Below are 13,821 nucleotides of genomic sequence, written 5' to 3'. Positions count from 1 at the left end.
AGGCACTTGGGAAGGAAGGTGCAGAACCCTCTGCATCTTCCTTTGCTCTCTCTGCATTTCTCATCCCCATCTCCCGCAGCCTGTACTACCACTTAGGCTGCTGTCCCAGTTTCCAAAGCATCCCCTGAAACTCCAACTGCAGTGCTCTGTTCTGCTCCAGGCTGGTAGAAACATAGATGCTGTAAAGCACAAGATTCATTTCCCTCTTAGAAAAGCTCTAGTCTTTTAAACTTAGCCTTTTTAAACATATGTTCCCATAAATACAAGTATTGGCACCCCCAATACGTTTCCAGTCTTTAGTGTTATGTATTATAAGCTGCAATTTTTAGTTATCCTAATTTATATATAAGTAATTTTATATAAGTATAAATAACCATATGGCAAATGGAGTTCGTTTGTGGGTTGATTGGTTTTTTAAGGGTTTTGTTTTTGTAGTGGAATACTCCAATAGTGTAACAGCAAATGGCAATGCAGCATATTTTAGGAGACACTGGTGAGTCTGCTTAAGTTGCAGTTCCCTTGTTCTGCAGGGGGAAATAGAAGAACAGTACAGCAAAGACATTAAAAAAATACTGAAATCCTACAAACACTTCCTTTACAAAGAAGAAATTGAGGAATACTTCAAGAAATTAAATGGATCTTTTTCTTTACACAAGGCAAAGTGTAATTTGACATTACCCACTGGCCATCTGTTGAAATGCAGCATGTTGAGGTATTTTCTGGTTTATGTCAATTTGCATGACATACTTGTAACTTTTAGATAATTAACAATGTTATATTTTAAACACTCATTCCTTTTAACTACACAATAGCAGAGCAGCACTCTTTGGAAAGTGAAGCCTGGAAATGTTGCTGGCTTTTGGCTTTGATAACAAGCTATGAGTAAATCTCCATTCAATTTCTAATCTTAGAAATTGGGAAAATACTAATGAACACTTTCCTCAGAGTTGTTAAAATTCATGACTTGCAATCTGTAAAGAATAATGACTTACTGCTAATGCTGCTGAGCAGCCTGCACATTATTCCCTGGAGAAATGCTTGATATTGGATTAAGGCAAAAAGGGAAAATACACAATAGACCAGAGGCTTTTCAAGAGCTCTGTGCAGCCCTGCAAAAAATCTTTTAGATGCTCTGGAGTTCCTCAAGGACCTTACATGAAAATGAGTTTGGATGACTGAATAATTGCCTACCTAATCCTGTAATGCTGGATCCTGGTGCAGCGAGGCATTGACTGCAGCAGCATCCAGACCCTGCTCCTGGTTACACACAGTGGGAAGGGATCCCTTCCCTGAAGCCTCATAGAGTTTAAAATCCTTTACCTTGCAATTACAGATTCATACTGAGCCCTTTATCTGCCCATCAGCATCCTCAGAGCTGCCAGGTGGTGCTGTGAGGGTTTGCTGGGAAGTCCCCAGGGCAAGGGAACCTGTCACTGCCATTCCCTGGGACCTGTCCTGTCTTTTTCTGATCCCACAAAACATGACTTAGAGCTGTCTTGGTTTCTTGGGAGTCTTCTGGCCAGGCAAGCTGTGTCAGATATCTTGAGAGTTTTCCTCAGTTGTGATTCCTCAGGAGGAGCCTGTGAGCTGCCCAGCCCGCTGTCCCCGGGCCTTCCAGCACTGTCACCAGCTCGGTGTCTCTTCTGCTCGAGAAGGAACCTTGTTTGTCTGTGTGCCTTGCTCTGCCTTGCCACAGGTCCTCAGAGTTCTCTTCCTCCTTGCAGCAGTTTGGAGCTTTTCAAGTACTTGGAAAGGGTCCATTTTATCAGAGCTGGGATCTTATTTCAGCCTCCAGCTTTACTTTTTGGGCGCAGCAGGTTGAGGTCTTGAGCTGCTGTACCACCTGCTGCCCACTCCCATTGCCACCATGGCTGGTTTATTGTCATCTCCAGGAGCTACTGCTGCTTTCCTACCCCAGCTCTGTTGGCTGTAGATTGTCTGACACCTGCAGGTGGTTCAGTTGAGAGCTGAGCACCCTTAAATGGTTCAATTCCCTGGCTGGGAAGAGAATCCTGCAGCAGTGTCCCAGTCCCCGGGCTGTGCAGGGGGAGCAGGGAGCCCCCTTTGCAGGCATCAGGGACATGGCTCCTGGCATTCCCCTTCCCACACTTCAGGAGAGAGACCTGTAACATGTGTTTTGGCTGCACTGTATCCAGCTGGTGAGGCATGAGAAAAATTGCATGGATGTGAAATGGCTCAGGCTGCTCATCCCTGGAGCATCCACTGCTCGGCTTCGGAGCGAGCAAATCACAGCGAGGGAGGCGACTCCCCCGGTCACGCTGCTTCAAGGACAAGAAGCTGGAGGTTAAGGAAAAATAGGCCATATCAGCAATATTTCAATTCGTCTTGGAAAAACTTTGATGTGAATAGATACAGAGTGTTTATTTTAGCTGCCTGTTCTCACAAGAGAATCAAGCACAGCACAAAAATAACTCGGTTATTACTAAAGGAAGAGCAACCCTTGCAGTTTAAATGCGTGCCTCAGAAATAATGGAGATGGTTTAAAATAATCTGGAAACATGTTTCCTCTCCCTCCTCTCCACATCTTCAGTCTCATGATATAAGAAAATGAGCTGTTTTAAGTGTTGCTATGTTTCTGTAAGTGTTTTACAGGTCTCTCTGAAAACCTTTTCAGGTTTCCCTCTGCCCACCTGACAAAGCTGGGATGTATTCCTGGCAGAAATTGGGTTTGGGAGGTTATTGAGCTGCTTTCCCACCTTAACCTGCACTCCCTTCTGTAGGAAGAGTCCTTAGAAGTGAGCAGGCATGTGAGTGTTTTGGGAATCTTAAGAAGGCCTGGGGTGTAATATGTAAAAGCCAAGTAAGTAAGGCTTTAGCTGTCTGAGGGAGGAGATGCTGTACTGGAGGAAGGTGGGGAGGAATCCACTAATTTTATTTTGCAGAAGTGAAATAATAAACTGGTTTAAATTCCACCATCAACCACCCTTCCCCACCCAAAGCTGCAGTTGCTGCAACCTAAACTTTTCCTCCAAAGAAAGGTCTTCCTGGAGTATTCATGGCAGTGCTTTACAGGAGTTCTGTGCCTATTAATAATCTGACAGATGGCTGCAGTTTCTGATGAAGCAGATTCGGTTTCATTGATGAATCTGTTTTCTCCCTCCCCAAAGGACAGGCACAGCTGTGAGGACCAGCAGCTGCTCTTGCACAGACCTGATTTCCACAGGCACATCTGCCTGCCTGGCCAGGCACTGCTGCCTTGAGGAGGCTGGGAGGGAGCTGCCCTGGTGATTCTGCTAAGGCAGGATAGAGAAGAAGGGCAGCCAAGGGATCCCCATTTGAGAGCTGAGGCACTGGGTGGTCACCATTGCAGTCACACTGTTACAACAGCACAGTGTGGGTGAGATCAGGGAGTTCAGTGGGAAATGCACAGAGCTGACCTCTGCTCTTGGTCCCCAAGCCTGTGTATTACTGGAACTGATTCACATGGGGAGAGCCACTGGAGGCAGCAGGTTTGCGGCATATGGGGCTGGGACTTGGGGATAAGCAGCCCTTAGTCCTGTGCCTCTTTTACACAGTGGCTGCCAAGCTCCAGGCTGAGAGCTCAAAGTACCCCAGAGCAACATCAATGGGGTGTCACAGCTGGAATCTCATCTACTCTGTGCTTCCTCTCCCAGTTATGATCTTGATGAGGCACAGCACCATATAATGTTGATTTCCTCCCCCACACCACTCTGGATTTACGTTTATTCATATGCCATGTTCTCCTTTCACCTTCCAAGAAGATTGCTTGTATTAGTTTCCTGACAATGTAAAGGTCAGCAATGAAAAGAGCTGTGGTTTTGGGTTTTTTGCCCTGAGGCAGAGGAAGAGCTCTATTCCAGACTCTCAGCTTGCAGAGAGCTGGGATGTTTTGAAAAATTGTTTCTTATTTTGGACTGACTTGGGATGGAGCTTGTGATTCTCTGCTATGACCTCTCCCTGGAGCGCAGAGATGCTGCCATGTGTGGTTAAAATTTAACATGCTTGAAATAGTTCCTCCAGGCGAGCTGTGGGACTCAGCCTCCCTCAGTTCTGGTCCGGTGCCAGCTGCCTGTTCCCCTGGAATCGCCTCTGAGCTCTAGAAGAGAGACCAGAGTCCCCTCACTGTGCCTTTTGTGCGGTATCATTTGCTCTGCAGACAGATGAGATGTGACTGTTCCAAAAAGGACATTGCTCAGCCCTGGGACTGTGCATGTTTGGGGTCACTGTCCAGATAAAAGCTCACAACTTCCTGCACACAAAAACTGATGACATAGTTAGAGTCATAGAATAGTTGAGATTGGAAAGTACTTTGAAGGTATTCTAGTTTCAACCCCTGCCATGGGCTGTGCACCTTCCACTATCACAGGTTGGTCCAAGCTTGGTTCAACCTGGCTTTAAACACTTCCAGAGATGGGGCAGCCTTTGCTAGGGCCTTACGACCCTCACAGGGAAGAATTTCTTCCTAATATGTAAAATCTACCCACCCTTTGCCAATTCCCTCTTGCCCGGTCACCGCCTGCTGTTGTCCAAGTCCCTCTCAGCTACACCACTGGAGTGTTGTTGTTTTAACCTGGGTTAATCAGCCCTTTCTCACCTTCAGCCTGGGGCTAGAGCTGAGCTCAGCTGCCAGCAAGGGAGAAAGCAGAGAGAGCTGCACAGAGCTGGCAGGGCACCTCCTTATGCCAGGCTCACCTCTTCCATTTTGTTAAAGTAGCCATGTGGTTTGTGCAGGTAGCCAAGAGCTGCTCAAAATGCACTTCCAGGTGTGCACTGGAATGGCTTGGAATGACCTGAACCCAGCACTGTGCTCCCAAACCACCCTGTTCTCCGTGAGCCCCTTGTGCAGCTGGGCTGGAGAACACGTCCTGGAATGGGGAAACACTGCTGCCCTCTTCTGCAGGATGCAGTCAGAGCTGTGTGTGGAATTAATGACTTTAATGCTCTCTTGCTTTGCCATTGATGAATTGAAAGTTTTGTTCTTGCTGGGTTTCTTTTTAGCCTGGACTTCCATGATGTTGGAATAACCAATGTCATAGCCTCATCTCTTGTTTTCCTCTTGCAGCTTAATTAAAAATAAAAATGGTTTCCTGTGCTTTTTTTTTTTTTTTTTCCAAATTCCACTTGGGTTTTAACTGTGAATGAACTTTTTATTGTGCTAAATATGAGGGAAACAAAGAAAATGTTCTCTGTGCACCTGCAGAAAGAGAATCAGCATGGACCAGCCCTGGCTGGGACGGGCTCTGGACCCAGGCACCTGCCCGTGTCCTGAGTCTGACCTCTGTTAAACTCCTGGCAGAAATCTTGTATTGTTTGATAGAAATCTTCTTACAAAAAATAAATAGGAACAAAGTAATAAAAAGCATAAGTTCAAAACTTGATTTTGAAATCTGGTTACACTTTTAATCTTAGTTTGCCTTTTTATGATGCATGCTCTTACACAAAGGTGCTGCTCCATTCCAGTAGAGGAGGAACAGGTGTGTGTGGCTTGATGCCATAAGGACCTGATCTTTTTAAGCTTTGGGGCTTGTCAGGAATATTGGAGATTGCCCGTCTAAATAACATGATGCTTTTGTGCATAAATAAAGGTCTAGGGCTGCAGCCAGACAGCATCACAGAAAATGAGGGTGCTTGCCTTTGGGCAGCTGGAAGCTGCTTGAAAAATAGAGCCGGAGTCTCCTTGCTGTGACCCCAGCAAAGAGCCGCGAGCACGTTTTAGCTCCTGCGGCTCGTCGCAGGCTGGGGCTGAAGGTGGCATCCTCCCCATCCTGCCCGGTGCCGGGTTACGGCCCCGCACCGGCCCCGCGGGGGCTTCCTCTCCTCTCCTCTCCTCTCCTCTCCTCTCCTCTCCTCTCCTCTCCTCTCCTCTCCTCTCCTCTCCTCTCCTCTCCTCTCCTCTCCTCTCCTCTCCTCTCCTCTCCTCTCCTCTCCTCTCCTCTCCTCTCCTCTCCTCTCCTCTCCTCTCCTCTCCTCTCCTCTCCTCTCCTCTCCTCTCCTCTCCTCTCCTCTCCTCTCCTCTCCTCTCCTCTCCTCTCCTCTCCTCTCCTCTCCTCTCCTCTCCTCTCCTCTCCTCTCCTCTCCTCTCCTCTCCTCTCCTCTCCTCTCCTCTCCTCTCCTCTCCTCTCCTCTCCTCTCCTCTCCTCTCCTCTCCTCTCCTCTCCTCTCCTCTCCTCTCCTCTCCTCTCCTCTCCTCTCCTCTCCTCTCCTCTCCTCTCCTCTCCTCTCCAGTGAAGAGCAGCGCTCAGCCGATCTCCCGCTAGATGTCACGGCTGGGGCTGGGGCTGCTGGCGCTGCCGGAGCCAAAACGCCCGGAGAGGAAAAATCCCACCCTTTTTTCAGGCTCTGTGACAGTTTGTAGCCAACATCTTATAAAATCAAGCCTAACATTTATTTACGTCCTTAAAAAGGGGGCAAAAAGACAGGTGTGGGGGAATATCTGAGCAGCACAGGCTCCTGGCAGGAGAGGGCACTGTGTACTCGGCTATTCCGAGGCAGTGTGCCCGTGGCATGAGCGTGGTTTGGGTGGAAAGCTGTGCAGCCGCAGAGCCGCTGCCCCCGGGGTGTGACAGCCCCGTGCCGTGGCCAAACGCTCCGAGGACAAGGCTCGTGAGCTGCTCCTGCTCTTTCTCACACCACGCTGGTTTGGGTTGAAACCTGCTTTGCACCTGATGCTGCGTTACAGGGGCAGAGGCGCTGCTGAGGGAATGGGCTGGGATGAAGGCAAAGCCAGCATGAAACAAGGCTTCATCATAGGCAGCATCTGCATCACTCTGCAACAAAAGCATCCTCGCCTTTAATTTGAGATGCTTTTCCCCCTCAGCAACTGTATTTGGTACCATAACCATAATTTACCTGTTCGCTTTAATGTAGGGTTTCTATCTGGGGGAAATGGAGTTTCACTGGAAATGTGTGTTCAAATTAACTCTCTTATCCTTTGTTTTCTTCTGTAAAGTAACTCCTGTTGGGTTATAATGGGGAAAAATTGCTTGGAAGGAACCCTCCCAAACTGCCTGTCTCATGGACTTGGCTTTTCATGGAGGCAGTTTTGATGCAATTCCCTGCTTTAGTTTTATTTTAGCTCTACAGATCCGCAAGGAAGGATTTCAAGTATTGGGTTTGTTCAGCACTAAAGACATGCTCAATACTTTCTTGTGCTCTCAGAATGACCCTCAAACCCTCACAGGGAACAGCCTGTTTAGTTCAGCATTTGTACTTCTGATAAACACTAATGGGAGCTGCTGGTGTTCAGGCTGTCATTCAGTTTTAAGGATTTTATTTCCCTTTCAGGTTCTTCCCAAGGCATGTTTCCATGTGGGACTTTTGTCTTTGCATAAGGACGAGGCTTTGACTTTAAACTAGGGAAAATGCTGAGAGCTCCTGGGATCCCTCTGGAAATGATCACTGTAACAAATGCCTGCTGCTCGGCTTGAAGCGAGCTGTCGTGTTTAGCTGCGTTTTGGATGGTGTCTGTAAACACAGCAGCTGTCTGCATGCAAACGGGACTTTCCAGCAGTGCATAATATGAAAAGAATCTTATTACCAAATTAAAAAAAGAAAAAGCAAGAAAGGCTCAAAGAGCTCGGATGATGCCAGCTTCCTATCAGCTCCAAGAGCAGTCTAGACATCTCGGAGAGTCATCAGACCAATGTGATGTGCGTGAGGCATTTACAGCTCTGCGTGCCTTAAAGACAGCTGGGGAAAGGGAGTTTTCCTCCAGGGATGGGCATAGCTCCTCAGGGCTCCTGCTGTCCCCTGTCCCACTTCTCACTCATTGCTTTCTCTCCTGCCTGGGTTGGGGTGCCAGGGGTCACCTCTTCAATGAGGCACAGTGTGTGATGATGAATTTCTTTTAGTGTCATTAACCTCGCTGACACTTTGCTCAAACCTCAGGGGTTTTTGCAAATGCTCCTGGAGCAGGGCTGTGGTCCCTTCACTCTGGCCAAGCCCTGTGGCCATGGGAAGGGCTCAGGCTGGGGGAGCTGCAGGGACACTGTCAGGAGGTCGGACACCTCCACTGTCCCCTGCCCTCGGCCTTTCCTCAGGGTGGTGAAGGAACAAAGCCAAGGTGTGACCCCACTCCCAACATTTCCCCCAGCCACAAGCTGCTCTTCCATCTCCTCCAAAAACTGCTGTGCTGGGATACCCCAAGATGGGCCAGCTCATTCTTAGTCAAGTGTCCCCACCACCTCCCGAGCCAGGCTGCTCTTTGGGGCAAGAATAAGCCATCTCCCAGTTGCAGGATTCAATTTGTAAAACATTATAAAATTTTGGGGAAAAAAAAACCCCAATGCCTTGCTCTTTAGCAAGTAATCTACTTACTGAGTGCAAAGCCAGGGATCTAAGTGGGTTTTCTGCCATCCCTCATGACCAGCTGAGCTGCGGGATGGATGCCACAGGGAAAACTTGGCTCTGTCTGCACTGAAGAGGTTCCCAAAAAAGAAATACCAAAACACCAGAGGAAAGACAGCTTTAATGATAACTTCTGGCCCATCCAGAGGGAGAAAATGTCAGGAATTTCCCAAGAATATCTATAGTCTTTGACTTTCCAGCTGAACTCTAGAGCTGTCTGGGATGGAGGAGCACCAGAGACTGCAGGTGTCCCGCCTCTCCTCCAACACCCGGACCTGGTATTTCTCACAGGGCTCTTCTTTTAACAAGAATCAACAAAATTTATGTGGTGCTTCTGGGTTTTTTAGTCTTCTGGTTTGTGTTGAGAGGAGCATGTTGGGCTGGATACACAGCTTCATTGTTTGCATGTTACAGCGGAAAAAGCAGCAAGAAAATGGGAAGGCTTATGGATAACTAGCAGTTCTTTGCTATCATTTTTGGAAAATACAGCACAAAATTCACTATTCCCAAGCAAAGGTAGTGAAGAAAGAGGGAAGGAGAGAGATATGTCACTTAACATGTTATTTTTCCTAGGCAAAGCAAGCAGGTAGCAGAAAGCAGTGGAAAGAATAAATCCATGTTCTTATTCAAACTGATAAGTAAAATGCATATTAAAAATGCAGCAAGTGATTGCTTTAGGGTGCTTCAAATTATGGCCCCAAAAAGCCCTGACAACTAACTGGTGTGAAGGTACATGACTGAAAGTGGTTCCTGTGCAATCACTGCCCTGTGAACAGGACTTTGCTCTTCTCTGCACCCAGTGCTGGAGCTTTGGGCTTCACTGCAGAGTTGGAATCTCCCCCCAACTCGGGACCTGCCTGCAGGATTGGGGATGCTAAGGGTGGGTCAATGCCTCCCTCTCACCTCACCCCGACTCCATGGAGGGTTTTCATGGCCGGAGGGGAGCATGAGGAACCAGGAGTGCCTGGTTCAGTCCACATGAGGGCAAAATTTTGCTGAGAATAATGATAAACAGTGAGTGAGTCCTGTCCTGCTCTGAGGCTGCCAGGGAGGAGGAGGTTGAGGCACAGCCAGTGCTGCAGGGCCAGCCTGGGGGACAGAGAGGGACATATTAGAGCCTCTGATTCAATAATTTTTTCCTAAATGTCACTGGAAGAGAGTGGTCATAATGTTGAGTCATTACCAGCCATTTGCATGTACAATAACAACAGGGAAAAAGATAAAAAAATCAATACCAGGATCAATGGAGAGCTCCCTGCTCTGGGTCTTTTGCCTGGAGCTTATCATTAGTAGGCACTCACAGAACAGAGTACTATTAATTAGAGGAAGAATTGGCAGTCCACGGGAAATGACTGGCAGGTGGAAAATCCTTGGATTTTTTTAAAACTGAGTTTTTGGATGTGGGTTTGTTTTCCCTTTCTCTTCTGGACTCCTCAGTGTCCTGAGGAGTCTCCTTCCCACTTGTCATCTCCTTCCCACCTGTGCTTTGAAGAAAGTTTTCTCACCTAGAATTATGGGAAAGCATGACTTTCCAAAACATGTGAGCAGAAGCTAGGGACAGCTGTGCTTGAGCTTAACCCCTCAAATCACTGGGCAGTGAGCCTCTGATCCTCCTCTCCTGCACCATTTCCCCCAGCCCTGCTCAAAGCCTGGTGTAGCACATAAATAACAAACATTTCTACTGTTTTTGCAACAGCAGCTGATGGATTTCCAGGAGAGGGGCTCTGGGCAGGCAGAGCATTCTCCAGGTGCTGCTGGAAGCCTCAGCCCTGGTCTAGCAGGACCAGATCCGGGTGGGTAAAATAAACACCAGCCTTGTCTTGCATGCAATTGGAGTAACTCTTGTTGTGTTATAATGGGGGGAAATAACCCCCAGGAAAAAGCCTTGTCCCCCCAGCTGTCCCCAGGCTGTGGCATCCTGCCATCCCCAGCTCATGGCACGATCCAAGGCAGGGTTGGTGCTCTGGCCTTTGGCTGCTCCTCCTTCACCACTCTGTGGCTCTGTGCCAAAATTCAGCTCCAGAGCCCCCAGCCCACCCACTACAAAGAGCAGTTATAGATCAGCAGTGAGGACAGTACACAATTAACTGCAAAATATCCAGCTATTTTGCTTATTTTTAACAGTTGTGTGAACTGAATGAAGACAAAATGCAGCAAATGTGTTTAGGGACAGCTGTGTCATGGCTATGCCGAGGTGAAGCTGTGCCAGGGCAGGGACTGCCCATGGCTTTGTGCTGGGGACAGCCCACTGGATCTCAGGCTGAGGACCTCAGATTTATTTTTTCTTGGCATTTTGGGGGAGTTACAACAACTTTAAGTGTGTGAGAGTGTACACAATTCTGCCTGGACTGGCTGGACTGTGAGCCTGGCTCTTGGCACACTGTTTGCTTTATTGTCGGTGGTTGTGCATTTACTTTAATTAAGAAACAAATGCTGAAACCACATTTGAGATACTCTTCCTCCTCTGCATCATGGTTTAGCTGATCCCAGGCAGCTTCTACTAGGTGTCTTTGTATTTTGGGTTTTTTTTTCCTTACTTGTTATTACTATCATGAAAGCATTTCTAGGCCCCAGGGAAGACTGGGGAAAAAAATCTCTTTAAAACCAGCAATTATTCTTAGTAAAATATTCTAAATAATTCATTGCTTACTGGCTATAGTGCACTATTAATTGCCTTTTAGCTACTACTTGTATAAACTCTTCAAGCCCTGGTTCAAAGCCAAGCTCAGGTTAATGATACAGCAATTTCTGTGGGAAGCTCTGTGTGTCCCATAGAGCAGCTCCTGCAAAAGCCCCACGGAGCTGGACACAGAGAGGTCTGTGTGGGCAGGTGCCTGTGTCAGTGGACTTGGTTTTAAGCAGATTCTCAGGATTTCTGGACCTAGGAAATCTCCTCATTCTCACCCAGTTTCTGGAGAAGCTGGGTGGACAATGTGCTGTATTGGTGTAATGCCCTTCTAACAGAAACACAGGGGATTTAGGAACATGACAGCTGCCTGTAAAGCATGGAAGAAAGGGCCACAAATGTGAAGACAGCAGTGGCTCAGTGTTCATGCCTCTCCAGCAGCCTGCTCTCCATCCATGCCCACTGGAGATAAAGGAGAATCCTTGGCAGACTGGGCTCAGTGCAGAGCCCATCAGTGTAGTGTGAGGGTGTTCTTCCTTTTATTTATCATATGCCAAACCCAACCCAGCACTTCAGCCTCTAAATCTGATCCAGATGAGTCCTTACTTGTCTGACAAAAACTTTACCTCAACACTTGTAGAAAACTGTTTAAGAGGACTGACCTGAGCACAGCATCTGCCTCCAGCTCCTCTCTTTGAGCATCACTTTTGGGTGCAGCTATAAAGAAAAGGCTGAAAGATATTGAAGCATGAAGATTTAAATTTACATTTCCTATATAAAACTTTTTTTAAATTGCCTATTAGCAGGTATTATCATTTCTTTGAATCCTTAACATCTGGGTAAAAAGGAAAAGCTATGACATGGCTCAGCAGCCACCAGGTACATCAGATTCCAAGGCCATTTCCATCAGCAATTCAAGCACTGCCTGTGCAGTCCGTAGGATGGATATGTTTCCAGGAAAAATGGCTGGCAGAACCAATTAAAGGTTTACCAGTTTCATTCCTGTTTAAATGATGATCATTGCAGAGTTTCATCAGGCATGGAACTGTTTATTTTGTCATTTCAAGTGAAAATAGTTCAAAGAATGATTTAAACCTTAGAGCTCTTTGCAGAGCTGATCCAGGTAAGTTTCCAAGAAAGAGTAATTTGTTGCCCATCTCAGCTGCTGGCCCTCATCCAGACACTGCTCACCCCATGGCACTGGGATCTCTTCCCTCAGATCAGCCACAGACCTGGGATCTGCAGGGTTTGGCTCAGGGTGCTGTTTGGGAACCAGCAGACACGACCTGAGTTCTGTTCCCCGGAAGGTCTCCAAGTATTTCACAAATGGTGACCTTCACTTTATCTCTTGGAGGTGGGTAAATAGTAATATACTAATTTTACAGATGACTAAACAGCGTAGAGAGTTTAAATGATTTGGCCAAGGTCAGAGCAGCCAGCAGTGGGGCTGGGAGGAGATCCAGTCCTGCTCAATCCCATCACCTCCTCCCACAGCTCTGAGCAGGCCCTGCCTTTCACAGAGCTCAGTGGCATGGGGATGAATTTAAATGGATCTCAATTTCATTTACAGCAAACTCCAGGATATAAACTGGGGGTTTCAGAGCAAATCTTTCATCTGGCCATTTTTAAAGGACTGTGTCATTAAAAATTGCACTTGGCAGAAATCAGGCTCTTAGAAATCAGAAAATAAGCTGCCTCCTGAATGACAGCTATGAGGGAATGGGCAAGTTAAGGGATTAATTTGTTTGATTAAATCTTTAAAGAGTTTACTGAGAGTGCAGACAGGCCTGCAGATTATAGCATGGGCGCAGTGGTGGGCAAAGGAGTTATTTAGATAGAGCCCACGTGCTATCTTTCATTTTTCTCAGTCTGTAATTTTAAGTAAAATACAAGCTAAACCACAACTGAAGCTGCAGAATTAGTTACTGTCCTATTGTTGCTAATCCAGGATAAAAAAATAGTGTGAATTACTGATGGCAAAAGTGCCTCCTTCAGCCACCAGCACGCTGACATGGGAGCTCCAGGGAGAAATCAGTGCCACAGCCCAGATGGGCTTCTGGTAAAATCCTTTTTACTTCCCCAAACATTAAAGCAATCACTGAAAGTGCACGTTCAGGATAGGAACAGGTTGAAGACACTGAAGTTTTTGATCATGGTAATGAGTTTTTTCCACTGGGGCTGAGAGGCTGGGATGCCCCATTTTTCTCCAGGTTTTGCTGAGCCCCTGGGAAGCTCTGCAGCAGCAGCTTCTGAGAAGGGGTGTCCGTATCACCGGCCACTGGCTGCTGCCATCGGGAAACATTTATTTAAGCCAACAGTAATTAATGTAGTGCTTTTCTTAATTTTTTTCCTATGCTATGCAATGCAGCAGGAACCCAGCAGCACAGGTGTCTGCTTTGTGTAATGACTCTGAATGCAGCAGTTCCCTCGGGCTGCGAGGCAGTGGCAGAGCAGCAGCTGAAGGAGCTGGTTATTGACTGAGGCTTCTTCCCAGGGCTAGGAGGCTTTTCACAAAATGCTGACCACGGGTAAGGTGCTGCTAAGCAGGGACATCTTCCCTCCACCAGCCTTCCATGGGACGCATTAGGCACAGGTGAGGCTGGATCCTCTCTGCACCCTCTGGCCTAGGGGGGCTCTCAGCTGCATTAATCACTTCAGGGCCAATAAATCCTTTGCCCAATTTGCCCGCAGCTGCCCAGCAACAGGGATGAGCTTGCTACGATTTAGCACTCCACCTGCTGGCCCTGGGGTGGCTATAAAAAAGGGACAGCCCCTAAAATCCAAGATTTGCAGTGAGGTTGGAGGTGGGCTGGGTTTGTGGTATGTGAGTAAAGATTTTTTTTTTTTTTTTTGTCTTGATTGCAAGT

The sequence above is a fragment of the Anomalospiza imberbis genome, chromosome 15, assembly GCF_031753505.1.
Source record: "Anomalospiza imberbis isolate Cuckoo-Finch-1a 21T00152 chromosome 15, ASM3175350v1, whole genome shotgun sequence".
Lineage (NCBI taxonomy): Eukaryota > Metazoa > Chordata > Aves > Passeriformes > Viduidae > Anomalospiza > Anomalospiza imberbis.
The sequence above is the reverse complement of the archived record's forward strand: the minus strand, read 5'-3'. Positions refer to the sequence as shown.